A 19,733-nucleotide genomic window follows, 5' to 3' on the forward strand; every position below is an offset into this window, starting at 1 on the left:
CACTTGTGCTGGCTATGGTTCAGGCTGGTCTCAGAGTAGTAGCTGCTTTCTTTGAGGTGGGACCTTCTCATACAGATGTCCACGTAGGGAAGTTTGGAGGAGGGGGGAGATGTTATTGTCCCCAAGGTACATGCTATTCGGAAACCCCTTCAGGATAGGATTTGCTCTCATTTGGCATATAACCAGTCTGTTGTCCAAGAGAAGAGCTTTTCCAGAATATCCCAGTGGTTATCCAGGCTCTACAGATACCCTTTCAGGCATAGGGAACTTACTTCCTCCCATAGCAGCTTATTCCAACCTGAGATACTTCCTAATCGCATTCTGTTGAGCCAGAGAAAGAGTCAATGTGTCCCTTACTTAAAGATACATAAGTAAGGAGCCCAGGAGGGACACAGAGAAGCTAGAATAGAAGGAAGGGTCTAGAGTTTTTGTTTTTTTGGTTGGTTTTTGTTCTCTGGTTCTAGTGAGATCATCAGTACAGGTACGGGTTTAAGCAAGGGAGTTACAAAGTCAAACTTATTTTATATTACATATACTTGGGTTGTTATGTGAAGGATGGATTCAAGGACAGAGCATTATTAGGGAGTTCTCTAACAATTATGACAGTAATAAGAAAGATGGTAAAGAGTTGAGAAATTCAAGAAATATCTAGGGGTTAAAATTCATAGGACCTATGATTAATTGAATGTTGTAGGTGAAAGAAAGATAGGAATCAAGCATTATTCCTAGATTTCTGGCTTGTTTGAATTGGTGAATGGTAAAGCCATCAAAATGAGGAAGAAAGGGATTGTGGGAAATGTATTCAGCTAGGATTGTCAGTATCCAGAAACATCTGGCAAATGTGTATTTCTAAGGAGGTTCAGTCATGTCAAGAAGAACTTCCCAACAATAGTTAGTATTAGAAGTCAGGTGGATGGTAACCTAGGGCTTCTCTTCCCTTCTGTCGATTACCACTATCTGGGGCCTGGAAGCATTCTCCAGTGTCAAGGAGAAGAGATGTCAAGGGTCTGAGGTGGGGCTTGCTAGGTTTAGGTTGAGACTGACCCTGCATCCCAAGAAAGGCACTGTGGTGAACTCTGATTCCATTGGTATGTAAGGATTTGGGGCTTACCTTAGATGTGCCTTCTAGTTCAAGATCCCACCTGTAGGGAAGACTAAGACTGCTTGTACTTCCTGACCTGTCAGGACTGGCTCAGAAACTGAGCACAGCTCATCTTCTAGGTAGAGGCAGCAGTGCCTGGAGAGTCAGAGTCTGGGCCGGGTTGTCCAGGAGCTAATAACTTTTGCCTCTTTCTACTATACCACCTGGTCCCTTCATCCTAGGTTTTCTGGTTACTTGGGCTGGCTTGTCATATGGGAAAAAACAAAGCCTGTGACATTGGTGGAGGGGAATGAAACAATAAGCAGAGATAAACAGGCAGAGCTTCCTCTAGATTGTCTTCTCTGAATCCCCAGTTCCTAAGTCATTACTTTTTCTGGGCCCTGAAACACTTGGGGCCTGTGGCCAAAAACATTATTTGAAGTTTCCCCAGAGTTAGTACTTTATTTTCTGCCCCTGTTCCCTCTCTGGAAGCCACTATATACCCATCTGGTTCATTCACTTGTCCTTTTAATTCCTTCGCTCATTATATATTGAACACCTATCACGGGCTAGTCAGTATACTCAGAGGTAGCAGTTGTGAGCAAAATAGACATGGTTTCTTCCCTCCTGGAATCTAAAGTTTAGTTGTAAGGTAGAAAGCCAGAGTGGATGGCTGAATGCTGGAGGAATCCATTAGGGTTTTTCTGGCAGTACACAGAGATAAAGATAGATATAACTTTGCACCTATTGAATGTATGCCAGGGGCTCTAAATTATTTACATACATTATACCACTTAAACTACCAACAGCTGCATGAAGTTATATTATCTTACATTAAAAATAGGAGACTGAGGTTCAGAGACATTAAGTAATTTCTTAATATTACATAGTTGCTGGGTACTGATATAATCTAGGCTTGTATAGCACCAAACCCTGTGATGGTTCCACTGTCTTATTACTCTTCTAAAGTCACCCAAGAAACTCAAAGTTCTACATTCTGGGCTGACTGGGTCTACTATGACCTTAAACCAAAGTTTTGTAACCTGAGGTTCAAGAATGTGTTTATTAAACTGATAAGAACAGATTCTATGCTTGATCTTAGCCAAAAGGCCAAGAAGCAATGCAGAATCATTTGCTTATCCATTCATTCAAGATGCTTATACTATTTTACTATTATGAACAATAATCTATGAACATATCTGAGAAATTTATTTTTATTGTGGGCATATTCCTAAAAATGTGGTATTCCTAGGGAATATTTGAGAGGGCTATAAATAGAAAACTGATAAAGCTAAAGTCTTAAAAATTATTTTTCTGACTACTATATAGAGCAATTTTAGGCAGATTAAAATAGTAACTGGCTCTGAGTGAAAATCACCACATCAATTCATGTTTTTTTTAATAGCACAGATGAAGTAATTTACTTTTAAAATTATATTCTCATAAAGACTCAGGAGTTCAATGGAACAATTATATTTTATTTCTCTGGTGGGCAGCAAAGTCAATTCGTAGAAAGTTCGTCCGTAAGCCAATACTGTTTATTTATTAAGACGATGTGTTTTATGTTGAACATCTGACTGCATGAGGATGAATGATTATGGAAGAAGAACTTGAGACTGAGGGTAGAAGTCAAATTTTCCTGTTCTCTGTCATTAGCTGTATGGGTTATTGATTCTTTGGTCCTCAGTATTCCCATCAGTAAAATAAATAGGGGGGAAAAAGAATGTGTTTAAAGGGGTGCTCAACTTCCCCAACATTAGATGCCAGATGTGGTATATGCTAATACATGTGCACATTTTCCTGGGAGAGGATACTATAGCTTCAACCAGAGTTCCAGAGTTACCATGACCTGATATAGATCAAATACCACTACCTTATACCCCATTCTCACCTTCTTTCTTTCCTTCTGTGTCCACACCTGTGGTGGCTATTTGTCATTGAAGGGACAGTGTAACATATTAGAAAGATCTTGGAACAGTCAGGCAGGAACTCTTGACACTGAACCCAGCCCTGCACTAACTTTTAATGTGGCTTCTGCATGTCTTCGCACTGAGCCTCACCAGCCAGGACTCTGCATCCATGTGTGATCTCCAGGACAATGTCTCTCAGCTGGACTGCAAAGCACATCGCAGGTGTCAGGCACTTGGTGGGCTCCAACTGGCAGTGTGCAGAATGACAGGCACTGAGACCAATAGTAGCAGCTGGGAAGGCAGATACCTGCTGTCAGGGCTCACTGAGGGCCTATTTGCCTGACTACTATAGATCATGAATAATTCTATCAGATCCTGAATCCTTAGGCAGAAGTCTTTGAGGTCATGTCCTCCAACCTTTGCCAGTAAGAGCCAGAGATTGGCCTCTTGGTCCTGAGTCCCATTGCCTGTGTCTTTAATTCAAGTGTGGCCTTAGCTGGAATGTGCTTTCTTCCTCCTCCAATGTCAAAATGACTTTGCTCTCAAGTGACTGAATCAGTACTAAATATTTAATGCACGAAGTCTGCTTTCCCAGGGCCTTTGATCTGAAACTTCTTAAAAACATCTTAAAAGCCCTTCAGAAACTGGTTAGTATTTCATTACAGTCACTTAAAATAGATTTATTTTATCAAAACATCCTGTCAGAAACCCTGAAGGCGGGATGAGCAACCCCCGGCGATGCTGACAGGACTGCCTCCCCACATGAGGTGCCCAGCATCTCTGGACAGCCCCGCCTGCATGCTGAGGGGAGGAGCTGTCACAAGCATCCTCCCGTGGCTTCAGAGCTGTGAGCAGAGGAGGTGGCAAGGCTTGTCAGAAGCCTTGGGAAGCTGTATCAATAACACCCAGTGAAGGGAATTGAACATATATTGACAGTCTGCCACAAGCTGAGCCCTTATCTGTGGTTCTTGCTTTTTGAATCTTATGGTGTTTTCATGACAGCCCTGTAAGGTGAGTGGTGGTGTCTCTGTTCTACCCATTAGGAATATGGGGCTCAGAGGCATATGTGACTTGCTCAAGGTTACAGAATAGAATAAAGATGGAAATCCAGGTCTAGCTGAAAAACCTATGTTTTTGTTTTATGGGGTTTTTTTCCCACTGAGATTGGCCATTTTACTGAAGACTATCAGTGGTTTCTTTCTTTAAAAAAGAAAAATTAAATGAAAATAGCATTTTGTAACATTATATAGTAGTATATATTAATTACAATATAGAAAGGAGTAAGGAAGAAATTAAAAATTACTTGAAATCCTACCATACCATTTAGGTAACTATTCATAATTATATTTATTAATTGACATTTTGCCTGTTTCTGGTAGCTTCTTTATTAGCTACTTATTTCAACTTTCTCAAACCCTACTGTTCCCCCAGCTTTAGATACGGGGAAGATGAGGGGAAAAGAAGAAGTATGATATGATCCTTTCTTCCATTGCCAATCTGAGGGGACAAAATCAAGTCCCACAACTCCCCAACACAGTCAGGGGCTAAAGCAGGTGCCAAAGTGAAACAGAAGGTTTTGTCTAGTTCTAGCCACTAGGTGACCTAAGGAAAACCACTTTGTGAAAGAAATAGTTCCTACCCAGGAGACTTCCAGGACTGGTGGGAGGATCAATGAGACTATGAGATAGAAGTTTTTTGTCAGCTGGAAAGCACTATGGAGATAAACGAAAATGTTAGAAAGACTGCAAGAAATAGTGTGTCTCCACTACTGTATGGGTAGGGTAATTATATATATATGTATGTGTGTGTGTGTGTGTGTGTGTGTGTGTATCTTATTTTGCCCAAGATAGTCCCTATTTGTGCCTGTCATCTCTACATAATTATTGATAGAGTTCTCTTTCAGTCCCAGAAGTTTCCTAATTTGGGTGGTAAGTTATATGGCCACCTGAAATATTGGTCGTATAAGATTAGGTAGCTCCGAGAGAGGATGACAGACCAGAACAATCGAGGAGGCTCCCTGTAGGTTGGGGGCTGCATGTGGACTGGTAGAGCAGCTAAAGCTTTAAAAGGCTTCTATAAGAGGGAATTTTGTGCCTAGAAACTAACAGGTAAGAAAAAAGAATATAAGGAAGGTGGCTGGCAGTGGTCAACCTGTGAGAGCCTGGCCCCGCTTTTCATCTTCTGGTGGAGGGCCGGTTTTGAGATAATATTTGGGGGCATTTAGCACTGAAAGGAATTGTGGCACTCTGTTCCAAGCTTCCAAACATCCCTCCTAGATTATAGATTATTTTCACAACCTTTTAATTCTTCTCTCTCCTTCCATTCTCACCTCCCTCCAATTTACTTTCCACAAGCCACAGAGAGATCTTCTAAAACTCAAATCTGATCCTCAGTTCTCCATTAAATTATCAATTCTTTATTTATTCTGGTGAATAAAAATCTAACTGCCTTTACATATTATACAAAGTTCTTCATGATCTGGCCCCCTACCAGTGACCTCAGCCTCAATTCCCTTCACCCTTGACCGAATCAGTATAAGTGAATTTTATGATCCAGGAATAATAATGGCTTACCTTTATTGAACATTTATAATGTTGCCAGGCACTATTTCAATCACTTTGTATGTACTAACTGATTTAATTCTAACAATTCTATGATGTAGGTACTATTAGTATCCCTGACATTTTATCAAAGGGGAAACTAAGGCATAAGAGGACAAGCTATTAAGTGGCAGAGCTAGGACTGGAAGCCAGATTTTTGGCTCCAAAGCCTGTACTCTTAACCACGATGTTACACTACCTCTTAGTCTAAAGCATTTATTTTGCCCTTTCTCACCAGTCTGCTGAGGACACTGATAATATAAGGTTCAGGGAACCATTTCCAGTCAGTCTTCCAGAAATAGAGCATCATTAGTTGGCAGGATTCCTTCCCACTTCATTTAAAAAATATTTATTGAGCTCAATTCAGCTCTGGGATATGCACATGGAGATAGGGAGGAAAGATGGAATGGCACAAAATTAGGAAGAACACTTCCTTACAGGTCTTTTATTGCATTAGAAAGAGACAAGACTTTTAACATATTTAATATTATCCAAATGAGTGGGACCAAAAGTAAGAACAATATAATCTAGAAGAGGACAAGAGGAAGGTGGACAAAGTAGCTAGAGATGGCTTGCTAGAGAATGTAGGGCTTAAGTTAAATCTCAAAGGATGACATAATAATCAAATTTTTAAGTTATAAGGAACCTGGAAGCCATATACTTTCAAACTGTGAAACTGAGGCTCAGAAAGAGGAAGAGTCTCATCCAGGATCTCACAGCTAGCAAGTAGCAAGACCAAGTGCCCTTGCCCCTAGTTTAGTGCTCTATGCTGCCTTCCATTGTAAACAATTAGAACAGTGGCTGAGTGGCTAGAAAGGGCAAGAATTTCCCAGAGGGGTGAGAATTGGGGAGCAGCAATGAAATACAGAAGAGGTAGGGATAGGCAGGCATATAGTATGGACAGTGAAGTGAGGAAACTCAGAGAAGCATTTTCTTTGGTAGGAGAAATGGAGCCTATAACCTTTATAAATTAGGAAGTTGCCTGGGTATTGTGAATCCTCTTCCCTTTCAACTTTGTAAAATAAAGGGCTCCTTGAAGTGTGTCTGTTCTGCCATCACTTTCTTGATCACCAAGACTCTCAGTGCCCTTTAGAGAAACTTTTGCTTCTGCTGCAACCAGCTTCTCATTAGAATTCATGAACATTGCTTGGTGTTACTAAATGTTCTGTAATGATTCCATGATGAGTAAAGAAGAGACCAACCTTGTTGCAGTCACATTCTGTGGCAGTTTCCTAGACACACCAAAGATACCACAAGCAAGCCGTATTACAACAAGCATGTCCTCTACAAATACTCATCTGTTTGTTTTCTTTGCTTTCCCACTCACTGTCTTAGTCTGTTTTCTGTCACTGTAACTGAATACCTGAGACTGGGTAATTTGTAAAGCAAATGAATTTATTTCTTACAGTTCTGGAGGCTGAGAAGTCCAAGGACATGCTGCCAGCATTTGGTCAGCTTCTGATGGGGGCTTTGAATTGCATCATAACACAGTAGAGGACATTACAAGGCAAGAGGGCTCACGAGAGAGAGCCAACTTGGCTTTTATAACAGACCCACTCTGATGGTAACTAACCTATTCCCATGATAACTTATTAATCCATTAACCCATGAATGGATTAATACATTCATTAGGGCAAGAGTCCTCCTGATCCAATCACTTCTTAAAGGCCCCACATCTTATTGCTGTGCATTGGGGACTAAGTTTCAACGTGAGTTTGAAAGGAGACAAACATTCAAACCATACCCTTCACTTTCTCCAACTCAGCCACAGGGGCTCCTGGATCCTCCACTGAGGGGTTTGCTTTGGAACTGAGGGCAAAATGCTTAAGCTAAAAGAGCAGATGGAATAGTGGAATCTCAGGTACAGGTCAGCAATAGTTCCTGCTTATGAATAACATGGTACTTCTTTAATGGCACCAAAAACCACAACAGTTTTGAGGATTCCCCTCTGGGAATAGGCCTATTTTCTAGAGCTCTATGGGTTTGGATTATCCTACAAGAGTAAGTTGGAATGCCTCAGCTCTCTCTTCCCATCTTATGAGAACCACATGCTCTTATGTTAAGTACCTAGCACAGTGTCTAGTATATAGGAGACTTTTAGAAGATGTTTATTCTCTCCCTCATACACTCCCCCACTACCTGCTTATACTTGTATCTTTTGGTCTTTATCTCCCTTTCTTCTCTCTCTCTCTCTGTATCTCTGTCTCTGTCTCTGTGTCTTCCTGTCTCTGTTTCTATCTCTCTTTTCCCTACACCTAGCACCTCTTTAGGAGAGCAGATAGTTGGATTTGGAACCCAGGTCTACTGCTTTCTGTGTCATTCTTATATTTTGGCAAAAAAAAAAAAAAAAGTCAAGAAAATTGTACTCTTAATGACTTCCACACAGAAAATGAAGACCCTGGGCTTCCCTCTAATTTGCCTGCTTTTTACATCATTGTATAGTAGTCTCCCCCTTATCTTTGGGAGTTAAATTCCAATACCTCCAGTGGATACATGAAACCGTGGATAGTACTGAATTCTATATATGCTATGTTTTTTTCCTATACATCCATATCTATGATAAAGTTTAATTGATAAACTAGGCACAGTAGGAGATCAACAACAATAACTCATAATCAAATAGAACAATTGTGACAATATACTATAATAAAAATAAAATAAGGGTTACTTGAACACAAGCAGTGCAATACTGAGATAGTCCATCTGATAACCAAGATGGCTACTCAGTGACTAATGGGCAGGTAGTGTATTCAGAGTGGACATGCTGGACAAAGGGATGATTCATGTCCTATATGGGATGAAGCAAGATGGAGTGGGATGGCACAAGATTTCATCATGCTCCTCAGAAGAGCCCACAATTTAAAACTTATTGTTTATTTCTGGAATTTTCTATGTAATATTTTTAGATTGCAGGTAACTGAAACCACAGAAAGTAAAACTGGATAAGGGGAGGCTACTGTATTAAAGAGTTCCTTTCTAACTTGATGTTCAGTTTCTGTGGGAATTCAGAGTTCTGTATCAAATGTCACTTTCCATTTTGTGTTTTGATGTGTGGCCTGCATTTATCAACAGGTGGGTGATATTATTTTTTGAACTGAATATCCTTGGTCATTTTTTTTCCTAGATGTTGCTTATGTGGAAAATGCAGGGTTGAAGGTCTGTGACCTGGATTCAAGTCTTGGCTCTGCCCATGCCCATTCCCATCTCTCTGCAAATTATCATAAGAGTTTATTTGGACTGCAAGATGAAAAGCAGTGCTCATCAAATGTCTTGCTCCAAACCCTTTCCAGCCCTATTTCTCTCCATCCCCACCAGGTATGCTATATTCCATCCATTCCAAACTGCTCACGGTGCTCAAAGAACAAGGCATATTTCATGTATATATCATGGGCCTTTGTATAAGTGGTCCATCTGCTTTTTCTCAGGTCAACCACTCTACAACCTCCTACTCATAGTTAACACATTAACTGCCATGTGAGTTGTATTTAACTCACGCTAGTTTTGAGCCTGGGGCCTCATGAAGTATATGTAACTCGCATGTCTCTTCATCTTGGAAGACACGAGAACTATTTTTCAAGTTGCACATAACTCACACGAAGAAAACAATACAAAATAACAAATTTTTCATTAAATTAGAAAGTATCATTTTGTTTTCAAGGTTTTTTTTCTATTTTTATAGTAAAACACTGTGTCCCCAAGGAAAATTTTTTTTCTAGTGTGGCAGTCAATGTGTTAAAGATCCAGATCAAATATCACCATCACTTGAAGCCTCCATGAACTCCTCAGGTGAATTTAGGCATCCCTTCCTCTTTGTTTTCCTCAGTGCTTTGTACTGCCCTGTAGTCCAGCATTTTATGCCTAGTATTATCCTTGCCCCTTGGTCTCCCTGCTAGATTGTGAACTAATTGTGTCAAACACTAGTTCTGATTTATCACTAAATCCTCAGTTCCTAGCCCAGAGCCTGGCATAGGTGAGATGTTTCCTGTAAGTTTGTGGAATGACACATTAGGGGCAATGACTCATTCATTGAGCACATTCTCTGGGCCAGCTTTATGAGAGTTATTTTTATATGGCATTTCATTTAATCCCCTCAGTCTGTTGCACCCTCCAAAACATGATCCCCTTCATACGTCCATCATACCTGTAGTGGCATAGGACAGCTTCAGTCAAGGACTTTGTCTTTTGATGAACTATTTTCTGACGCTATCTTGGGGAATGCCATGTGTCCAACACTAGGAGCCACCTTCCAGTTGGATTTGTTTAGCTCATATTGAGAGTGAAAAAAAAAAAAAAAAAGAAACCCAGACTCTGGACAGTAACAGTTCTGCCAAGAATGCTACCATTTCATTTGGAAGATCCCATATAAGGGTATTGGTGTCATGCCGAGTGAAAAGGGGAGATTGAATGGAGGCCCAGCCCCTGGGACACTGTGGAAATGAGATGTGAATCTCTTCAGTTGGTGCCAATTAGCACACATTTTAAATGACAGCGAAAGGGATTCATTAGACTATTCAGAGTCTGGAATTTCATCAAACTTGGTGAAAAGCCAAAGTCCCAGGAGGAAGCTAGAGAGATGGATGTCTGCCCATGCCCGGCTCTAAGAGCCTTGTAGGAGATAGATCCTGTTCAGGCAGTATTACTAAGGGGACTGATGTGCTGAAGATTTTGAACAGACAGGAAAGAGGTGATTCCCAGTGACTATTTCTACAAAATCCAACACTGTTGGTAGCTAAATATGGGCCTGGTTTCCTGGAAAAGAGAGATGCCCAAAATAACAGCTGTATCTTCCCTCAAAGAAACCCCCCAGTCTAGCGTGGTAGGTAAGACTCATACATGAGTAACTATGACAAAAGGTAAGAAGGACCTGTGAAAAAGTCATTGGTAGAGTGCTGTGAGAGTTCGGGAGGCAGAGTCACTCCTATGTGAGCCAAAGGGTTATTTGCAGATAAAGCCACATAAAAGCTCCTAGTAAGTGTTCAATGGACTCAAAGTAGCCAATAAAATGTACATTCTCTTGTTTCTCCTGTTCTCCCCATATCAAACCTTTCAATTTTATTTTTAATGTTTCATTGATTTATTCATTCTTTATGTTTTATTTTTACCTTCTTCCATGCCATAGGGAAAGGTATGTGTTTTTGTGATAGGAAAATAAGCAGAAAATGATCTTGCTTCTGTTCATGATAGGCCTGGGCCAAGGCTTAACAGAGCAGGTAGGCCCTAATTCAACCAAGCCTTTGCTCACCTAGTCTATGCACAACTCCACAAAGCATCTTACGTGCACCTATACATGCACATTACGGAAGTCTATTTTTATTTCTAAAATCCTGCTTCCTGACTGGAGTGGGAGTTAAACTTTATACTTCTTCAATGTTCAATACAGAATGGCTTATGGGAGTCCTGGCAGAGTGGTTTCAAATAAGCATTTTAATGCAGAATAAAGGTCAACGTGCTGGAATTTGAAACCATTAATCCTTTTGCTCTTAAGGAAGACTGTACTTTAACAGAATAAATAACAGATTAAATAATAAGAGTTCTTGAAATTCCAATGAGAAAAATTACACATTACATTGTGGAGAGCTGAAATCAATGAGACCTTAATGTTCTTTCCCTCATTCTCCTATTTTAGGTTGCCAAGATTTAGAAGGTAAAGAGAAATTGTTCTTTTAATTTTCTATTGTTTTGAAGGTAGAGAGAATGTTTGAGTCTCTGAAGGTTAAGGGATCAATTATATTGGAAAATAAGCCCCTAGTTTTATGGGTAGAACAAGTGCATCATCACAAACTGGAGCAAAGAACCTCCATGCTAATTATTTCAACTTTCAAAAAGCAAGGCCCCAGAAAGAGACAAAGTAAACCAACCATCAAAGTGGGCCAACAAACTCTGCCCAAGGTAGTCAGTCACCCCAGGTGACCATTCAAGACCTAGATCAAATACTACCTCCTCTGAGAAGGCCCCTGTCACTTCTTGGTCAGTGTTTATGACCCCCTGCCTCTGAACTTGCGTAAAATGCTGCTTACACATCTATTTTTCCTGATCTTTTCTATGCTGTCATGACTGTCTTCTCCGTGCCCAATTATATATAAGATTTGAGTTTATTGGTAGTAAAAACAAATATCATTTATTACACTCTATCTGTGTTCTAGACATCATACTAAGCACCAGAAACACAGTATTTAATGTAATCTTTACCATGACCCTATAGAGTAGATATTGACTATCCTATTTTACAGATGAAGAAACAGAGAGTTAAGGAGGCTAGCTAACTTTCCCCAGGTTCCAATGGTAGAATAGTGGTAAAGCCAATTTCCAATCCAAGCCTGTGGAGACCTTGGGGGAAGACATTGTGGGGATTATTATACATCACATCCCAGAGGTTTGAACTAATCCTGAGGACAATGAACATCATTGATAGTGTTTAAACAAGGAAGCCATATGGCCAAACTTAAATTTAAGAATCTTCTCTGTGGAAGGAGAGACTGGTATGGGAAAACAAATAAGGAAACTATTATAGTAGTCTTGGCTATACATGTAGCAATCACCACAGAAATGAGAATTAAGATGTTAAAGAGATATTCAAGAATTAACATTGACAGGGCGTGGTAACCAGTGGGGTGTTGAAAGAGAGGATTAGGGTTGGAGTCAAGGAGGGCTGGTTTGTGGTTTGGGAGCCTGGGTAGATTGTGGTGTCACCTACAGTGATGGGAAACACAGCTCACTATAAAAATGGTCATTGAGGGGACCTTCCTACCAAAGAACCAGATCAGATAGAAGGTTAGAACCTCTCTGCCAAGTCCCTGAATATGCATAACTTCCTGCACTTGCACTCAAATTTTCCCATTTTATAGGTGAGAACACTAAAGAACAAAAACTGAGGACTTGCCAGAGTCCTTCAAAAATCTGATGTATAATAAGGGCTAAATAACTACTTGCCAATTGAAGGTTTGAAGATTATATTAGCCACTTTGGGATGATATTATCTGGTGGGTCATGTTATTACTTCAAACACTTTAGCTCCTTGTTGAACTGTCTGGGGACAGAAAGTACAAAAGACTGGAAACCAGAAGCCACTGAAGCTTCCCTAAAGAAAGCAGATCTATAAGCTCCTATAAATTAAGCATAAAACTTGAAGGAGAAAGCAATATCCTTAAGCAATACACTTAGTCCAATTTAGCATCTGAATTTGCCAATCAACTGACTTGTTGAAGATGATGTAGTTGGTAAATTGAAAGAGCCCAGCAATCCACACTGAGCTTTTGTCTTTTGAGTTTTGTGTCCTTTTCACTTCACTGAATTTGTCTTCTATTACTCTTAAATTCTCCAGATTTCTCCCCAGCCTGAAAAATTAATTGTTCTTCTAAGCCTATAGATTGTTCTCTGTTCTTAGTGGTATATACATTAGGGATTTTATACCAGGTCAGAAATAGCCAACATTAAACTAGTCAAATATAATCAAAATTTTCCATCCTCCCCGCCCCCGGCCAATATGCATTGATTACAAACAGCTGAAATGTTCTAGTGACTTTTTTTTTTTAAAGAGTCTTTAAGGATATCTAGTCCAATCTTCTACAAAGGGAACAGCTAAGATTCAAATAGTTTAAATGATCTGCGCTACGACAGTTGTGCAACATGTATCAAGGCTAGCATCTGAACTCAGGACTCCTTCTTATTCAAAGCAATAGGAAAAAATGTAGACCAAGACCAACTTCCTAATTTTATATATTAGAAAACTGAGTCTTACTTATATATTCATTAATCCAATTGAAAGCCATTTACTGAGTTTCCACCGTATGCTGGAGGCTGGAGGTAGAGCAATAGACAAGAAAGACTGAATCCCTGTCTTCCTAGAGCTCTCAGTCTAGCAGGAAAGACATACTTAATTGCAATGGAGTGACATGTGCTCCAGTGGAATACATACAGAAGGGGGATCACCTGGCAGAGACATCTCCCTGAGGAAATGCTGCTTCAACGTAGTGTAGAAGTTAAAAGCATGACTTGAATTAGACTGCCTGGGAATCATTGCTCTGCCACTTACTAGCTGTGTGACCTTGGGCAAGTCCCATAACTTCTCTGGGTCTTAGTATCCCCATCTGTAAAATAGGAATAATGATACTACCTACTTGTAGAGCTTTAAAGAAGATGAAATTAGTATTTAGAAAGTACTTAATACTTGGCACATAGTATGTGCTATGTAAAGAATTTTTAAATAAAATTGAAAAGAAGCTGAGATCCAAAGGATGGATAGAAATAAACTAGACAAACAGCAAGGGAGAAAAGTGCTCCTGATACGAGAACACTGTGTACAAATACAAAGACTGAAGAAAGAGCAAGTCGATTTCTAGGAACCAAAAGAAGCCAAGTATGGCTTTAATAGAATGGACCCTGTTGATGCTGGAAGGAGGCACGCAGGATCTAGATAATGAGGTTTGAGGGGCTTATAGATCATATTAGAGTTTATCCAAAAACAGTGGAGATTCAGGGAAAGATTTAAAGCACAGTATTAATTATGTTTGGGTTTTTGGAAGTCCTTCAGGCTACTTTGTGAAATGTGGATTGGGTGGGGGTGGAGTGGATTGCAGAGACACAGTGAGAGGAAGTGAGTCAGGGCCAAGGGCAAGACAGGACTCTTCTAAGCCAGGACTTTTTCCATGCTGCACAGCATTTTTCTAATGTGCCTTGATGGAGGCATGTCATACCAAATGCATTCTCTTCACTTTTAGACGTTTGCAGTGCTTACCCTTTGAGCTGCATCCCCTCCATTAAGTGAATGTCCTGTTCCCCTGACTAAGAATGTAATTACCGAAGGAGAGATCAGATTAAAATTGAGTTTCTGTAATGGACCATTTGTTTGGAAGGGAGCCTGAAGGTATTTCTGAGGACTTTAATCAAAGGGGGGAAAAGCCAATAGAACTTCTGTGATGATGATGATTATTAGGGCAATTGAACTCCAGGCACAGCCAGCTTCTACATCAGTGAGTCATTGCTTGCTTTTCTGAGGTGCTTAATTGGATGAGATTTGTTTTCCTCTGTAGTCTAGACTCTTAGGAATGGAAGAGACCTTAAAGGTCATCTAGTTCAACTCCACAAACAAAGCTTGAGCCTTGGCTATAGCACTTTTATCAGTTGGTCATCCAGTCCCTGTTATCATACCTGAACTGTCAAGGAACTCATTACCTTTAAAGACATCCCTCACTATAATAGAACAACTCTGAAAGGAAGTTTCTCCTTTTATGGAAGTGAACTCTGTCTCTGGGTCCTACTTATGCATCTGTTCTGCTTCTGCTTCTGGGGGTATGTGGGACTTATCTGCTCCTTCTGCCTCAAGAAAGCCATGGGGAGATCTTCAGGCAGCTGCTGCATTCTCCTGAGCCTCTTTTCCTACAGCTTTATTCTCAAGTATATGTCCCTGTGTATTAGTAATGATCAAGGAAACTCAACAGTACAGTGACTTAAAGAACTATCAAGTTTATTTCTCTTTCACACAATTGTTCTGAATTGAGCAGTTTAGGTTGGCAGCCAGCTCTACTCCCCACAATTATTCAGGAACCCACGTTCGTTCCAGTGCCCTGTTCTGCTTTCACCTAGGGCATTTTTGTCATCTGCATAGTCAAATTTAGGTCCCCTCAGGTTCTAGATGATGGGAAGAAGAAAAAGAGAGTAGAGAAAGAAAGCCCACTGCCTTAAAGCTTAGGCCCAAGTGGCACAGAGCGCTTTCATTTACATTCCACTGGTCAGAACTTAGTAATATGACTAGAATTTATTGCAGTGGAAATGTGCATAGGAAATATGGTCTAGCCATACACCCAAGAGGAGAGTGAGAAGAGAGTCAGCAGTCTTCCATCAGCCTCCACTATACCCTATGGTATCAGATGGGCAGCCTGCAGCTCGGATGAGCCCCACATTTCTATTGCCAGTTTCATTCTCTTTCATGTGATTCTTCTTGTAGCATGTTTTAAAAATGAATGTAGTGGAGAGCACAAAGCATTTGGATGCAAACAGCCCAACACTACACTTATAAACTGAGCTCTTAACGAGTCATTTCACTTCTCTACATCTGTTTCTTCATTTATGAGATTAAGAGAAAATGCCCATCATATGAATTCTTGTGAAGGTACCAAGGGATACTTGATCCAATTGCATTTTAAAAACGTAGGTAAACATAAAATAGTTTGGCATCAATCTTCAAACTAATCACTTAAAGCTTTCCCTGACTACTCAACCTAACGGGTTCTTTCTCTCTTTGGAATAACCAAAGCAGTTGTATTCACCATCATCTTAAACAGAAACCTACTGTGGAGAGCTCATAAGACAGAGTCTTTCACTTGATAGGCATTTGCAATCTATTTGAGGAAATGAATGGAAGAGTTTGATGGTGACCAGTATTAGTAGGAGTAGCAGTAATGATGGTAATATACACCACTGGTGGCAATATCCATTTACCAAGCACATGTGTGCCAGGCTTTGTGACAAGTGCTTTATATATATAGTATCTGATTGATTTTTACAATATTTCTATGAAGAAGGCACTTAATCCCCATTTTATGGATGAGAAACTTTAGGCTCAGAGAGTTTAAGTAATTTGGTCAGGGTCTTACCAGCTAACTGGTAGACCCAGGATTTTAGTCTAAGACTTTGTACCTACAGAGCTCTTCCTCTTGAGTTAAGAAGATTCAATTCATGGAGCCAGATCATGTGCAGTTTTGTTTGGTAATTGGCTCACTCAGAAAACATTTACAAAGTGTCTATTGTATGCTGAGCACAGTTCTGAATACTAGGAAGATGGAATCAAATGGGTCATGTTAGTTGGTGACCTCGGTTCCTTCTTAATAGAGAAAACAGAAGCCATATAATAAAAACTACCTCAAAATCCACCAAGCTACCTATATGCATACCTGCACAATCTGATTGTCCTTTTGTTAAAATGGAAGAATGTCCTTGCTTCTCTCTAAGGCCAACTGCCTGTGTTCTAAACCCCATTTGACCTTGCTATAATTATCCCTATCTCATATACATCTTAAATTTATTGTTTTCTGGATTTTCCTATTTACAAGCAAATAAGCCATAATATTCTGTATCTTTAGATAGGTGGAAGGAAGGAAGGAAGGAAGGAAGGAAGGAAGGAAGGAAGGAAGGAAGGAAGGAAGGAAGGAAGGAAGGAGAAAGAGAGAAAGAAAGGGAAAAGGTGGGAGGGAGTGAGGGAGGGAAGGAAGGAAAGAAGGCAGAAAGGAAGGAAGGAGGAAAGAAGGTCCTCCCCTGACCCCACATTTTCCTCTGGCTCTAAAGCATTTCTCTATTCCACTTTACAGCAAAACTTCTCCAGTGATTTATCTGTGCTCATTCTTTCCACTTCCTCATCATGCATCACTCTTTTCAGTCCACTCTGGCTGAGCTTCTATCACCAACATTCCTCTGAAAAAGCCTTTATCAAGATCATCCCTAGATCATCATCCTGCTGATTGTAATGGTAATTTCTCTGTTTTCATGTTATTGGATGTCCTTTCAGCATTTTACACAGTTAACTCATAACCTGCTTCTTAAAATACATTCTTCTTTAGGCTTTCAACATACCATACTCCCTTGATTGTTGTCGTTATTGTTCTCCTCCTCTTTTTCCTCCTCTTCTTCTTTCTCCTCAGTGACCATTCTTTCTCAGGATCCTCTGATGTCTCCTTCTCTACCATACTTTAAATGTTGGAGTACCCTAGTCACTATGCCTTCTCATCTCTTCTTTTCTTTTCTCTTCAACTATACTCATTTGCCAGATAATCCAATCCATTCCTATAGCTTTAAATGTCAACTATACACTAATGAGTTCCAGGTCTACATTTCCAACCTTAACTTCTCCTGAACTCTAAACTAGTACAATAAAAATGCCTACACAGTATCTCTACCCAGGTGTCTAATAGGCATGTCAAAATCAATACATCCAAGACAGAAACTCAGGTCTTTTTCATCACAGTAAATGCCTCAGGTAAAAACCTGGCAGCTATCATTAATTTCTCTGTTTCCCTTACATCTCACATCCAGTCCGTTACTGAGTTTTGCCAACTCTATCTCTAATATATGTCCCCAATCCAATCACTTTCCCCCATATCTTCCGCCATAACTCTAGTCCAAGTAACTATCACATCTTGTTTGGACTGCTGAACTGTTCTCCCTGCTTCTTGCCCTCTAGAGTCTGTTCTCCACATAGCAGCCAGATCATGTCACTCTCTGCTTAAAACATTTCAATGGCTTCCATTCCACCTTGAATAAAAATCTAAGTTCCTTACCATGGCCAGTAAAGCCCTATAGGACTTGGCCTTTGCCTACTTCTTCTACCTCTTCCCCCTCTACTCAGTCACTGTAATCTAGCTCTTATGACCTTTTTTCTGTCACCCACACATGGCAAGCTCATCCCTCTCTCTAATGCTTGGCACTCTTCCCATGGGGGAATTTTCATCAAGGTCTTGGTCAAGTCTCCTCAGGGAGGATTTTCCTGATCATTCTAGTTAAAATATACCACCACCACCTCAGTCACTACCAAATTATGCCATTTAATTTTCTTCATGGCATATATTAGTAACTGAAATTATTTCATTTAATTTTTGTTTACTCACTTAAGACTATCTTCTCCCACTGTAATATAAATTCCTTGGGGACAAGGCCTTTGTTTTGTTCATTGCTATATCCCCAGTATCTACTCTACCTAGAATACTGCCCAGCATTTAGAAAATATTCAATAAATATCTATAGACTAACCTATTATATCCCTGCTTTCAAGGTCCTTAGTCTAATAAGAGAGACTGAAATGTGAACAGTGACTACACGGTATTTGTGCTGTACCAGAGAGAAGCCCAGGGGTTGTAAGAGGCCAAAAGAGGTACCTAACCAAGCTGTAGACATCAGATAAGGTTAAACTGGAATTAAAGTTTGAAGGATAGGTTTGTTTTAACCAGATGAAGAATAAAGAAAGAAGAGCACGTATGGAGGGATAGTAGGACTATGTGCTGCATGATTCATCAGGGCTAAAGGAATGGAAAGAAGTGCATGGCTGCCAGTTTTTAAAGGTGTTATGTGGTGGGCTCAGGACTTTGAAATTTAACTATATAAATGGAGAGCCAAGGAAGGAGCCAAGTGAACAAATCTCATGATTTGTCTTTTGTGGATGAAAGTATGTTTGAAATTTTGTATTTTATTTCAACTTTTTATATCAAGACAGTCCTCTTGTTTGTATGGGATTTTTCCCCTGTCAATGCTACAGAACATGGATTATATAAATTTTGGAATTATTTGCATGTATCTGATCTAACTATGCATATGAAATATATATTATAGAACTAATTTACTAAGACTTTCTCTAGTAAATACATTATTGTCTATTAATATCTTAATGGATATATATAAATTATGTTATAAATAAAATTTTATTTATGATTTCATAAAAATGTTTTTAGAATAATAAATAAGCCATATATCCTAATATTTCTGATATAAATAAATGGTTATAATCCCAGAATTGGTCTTGGGAAAGACATGCAAGTTTTGAGGGCAGTAATATTACTCTGAGTACTCACTACTTGACCAAATGTGGGTCCACATAAATAGTTGCATGAATAAAGTGTTTTTCTTTCATATACCCTTGATAATTTTAAATAAGGATAATACCTCTAAACAACATAACTTGCATGTGGATATGTATGTATTAATACTAATATGTAAGGTCATAGAAAAAACTTATGATACAATATAATGTTATAACAAATACATATAGAAAGTGCTATAAGCATGGTACAAGGAGGAAGCAGTTCTGCCTTGGAACATCCAGGAAGTTTTCAAAGAGGAAGCAACATTAGAAGTAGGCTTTGAAGCATGAGTAGGAGTTTTACAGATAGTGAAAGAAGGAAATATCATTTAGGAAGTGGGAATGGCACAGGCAAAGGCATGGAGGTGTGAAAGTACATGGTATGTTCTAGAAACTCTTGAGTTAATGTACATTGTGGCTGGAATACAGGTGGGGAAGAGGCAGAAAATGAGAGTGGAGAAGTGAGTTAGGATGAAGACTGAAGGATCTTGAAGGACATGCCCATATATTTAGACTTTACCCTGTACATATAATTGAAATCCAAAGGTTTGTACAATCTCTGATGAGAGACAGTAGAGAAT

General features: G+C 39.6%; 1 protein-coding gene and 1 pseudogene across 1 annotated transcript in view; one reads left to right on the forward strand and one right to left on the reverse strand.

Moving 5' to 3' along the window:
• Nucleotides 1–19,733, forward strand: part of AGBL4 (AGBL carboxypeptidase 4) — a 1,191,358-nt gene that overhangs the window by 727,151 nt on the left and 444,474 nt on the right. The window lies entirely within an intron of this gene.
• Nucleotides 2,087–2,203, reverse strand: LOC123636079 (annotated as a pseudogene).

This window comes from Lemur catta, chromosome 3, assembly GCF_020740605.2.
Source record: "Lemur catta isolate mLemCat1 chromosome 3, mLemCat1.pri, whole genome shotgun sequence".
Lineage (NCBI taxonomy): Eukaryota > Metazoa > Chordata > Mammalia > Primates > Lemuridae > Lemur > Lemur catta.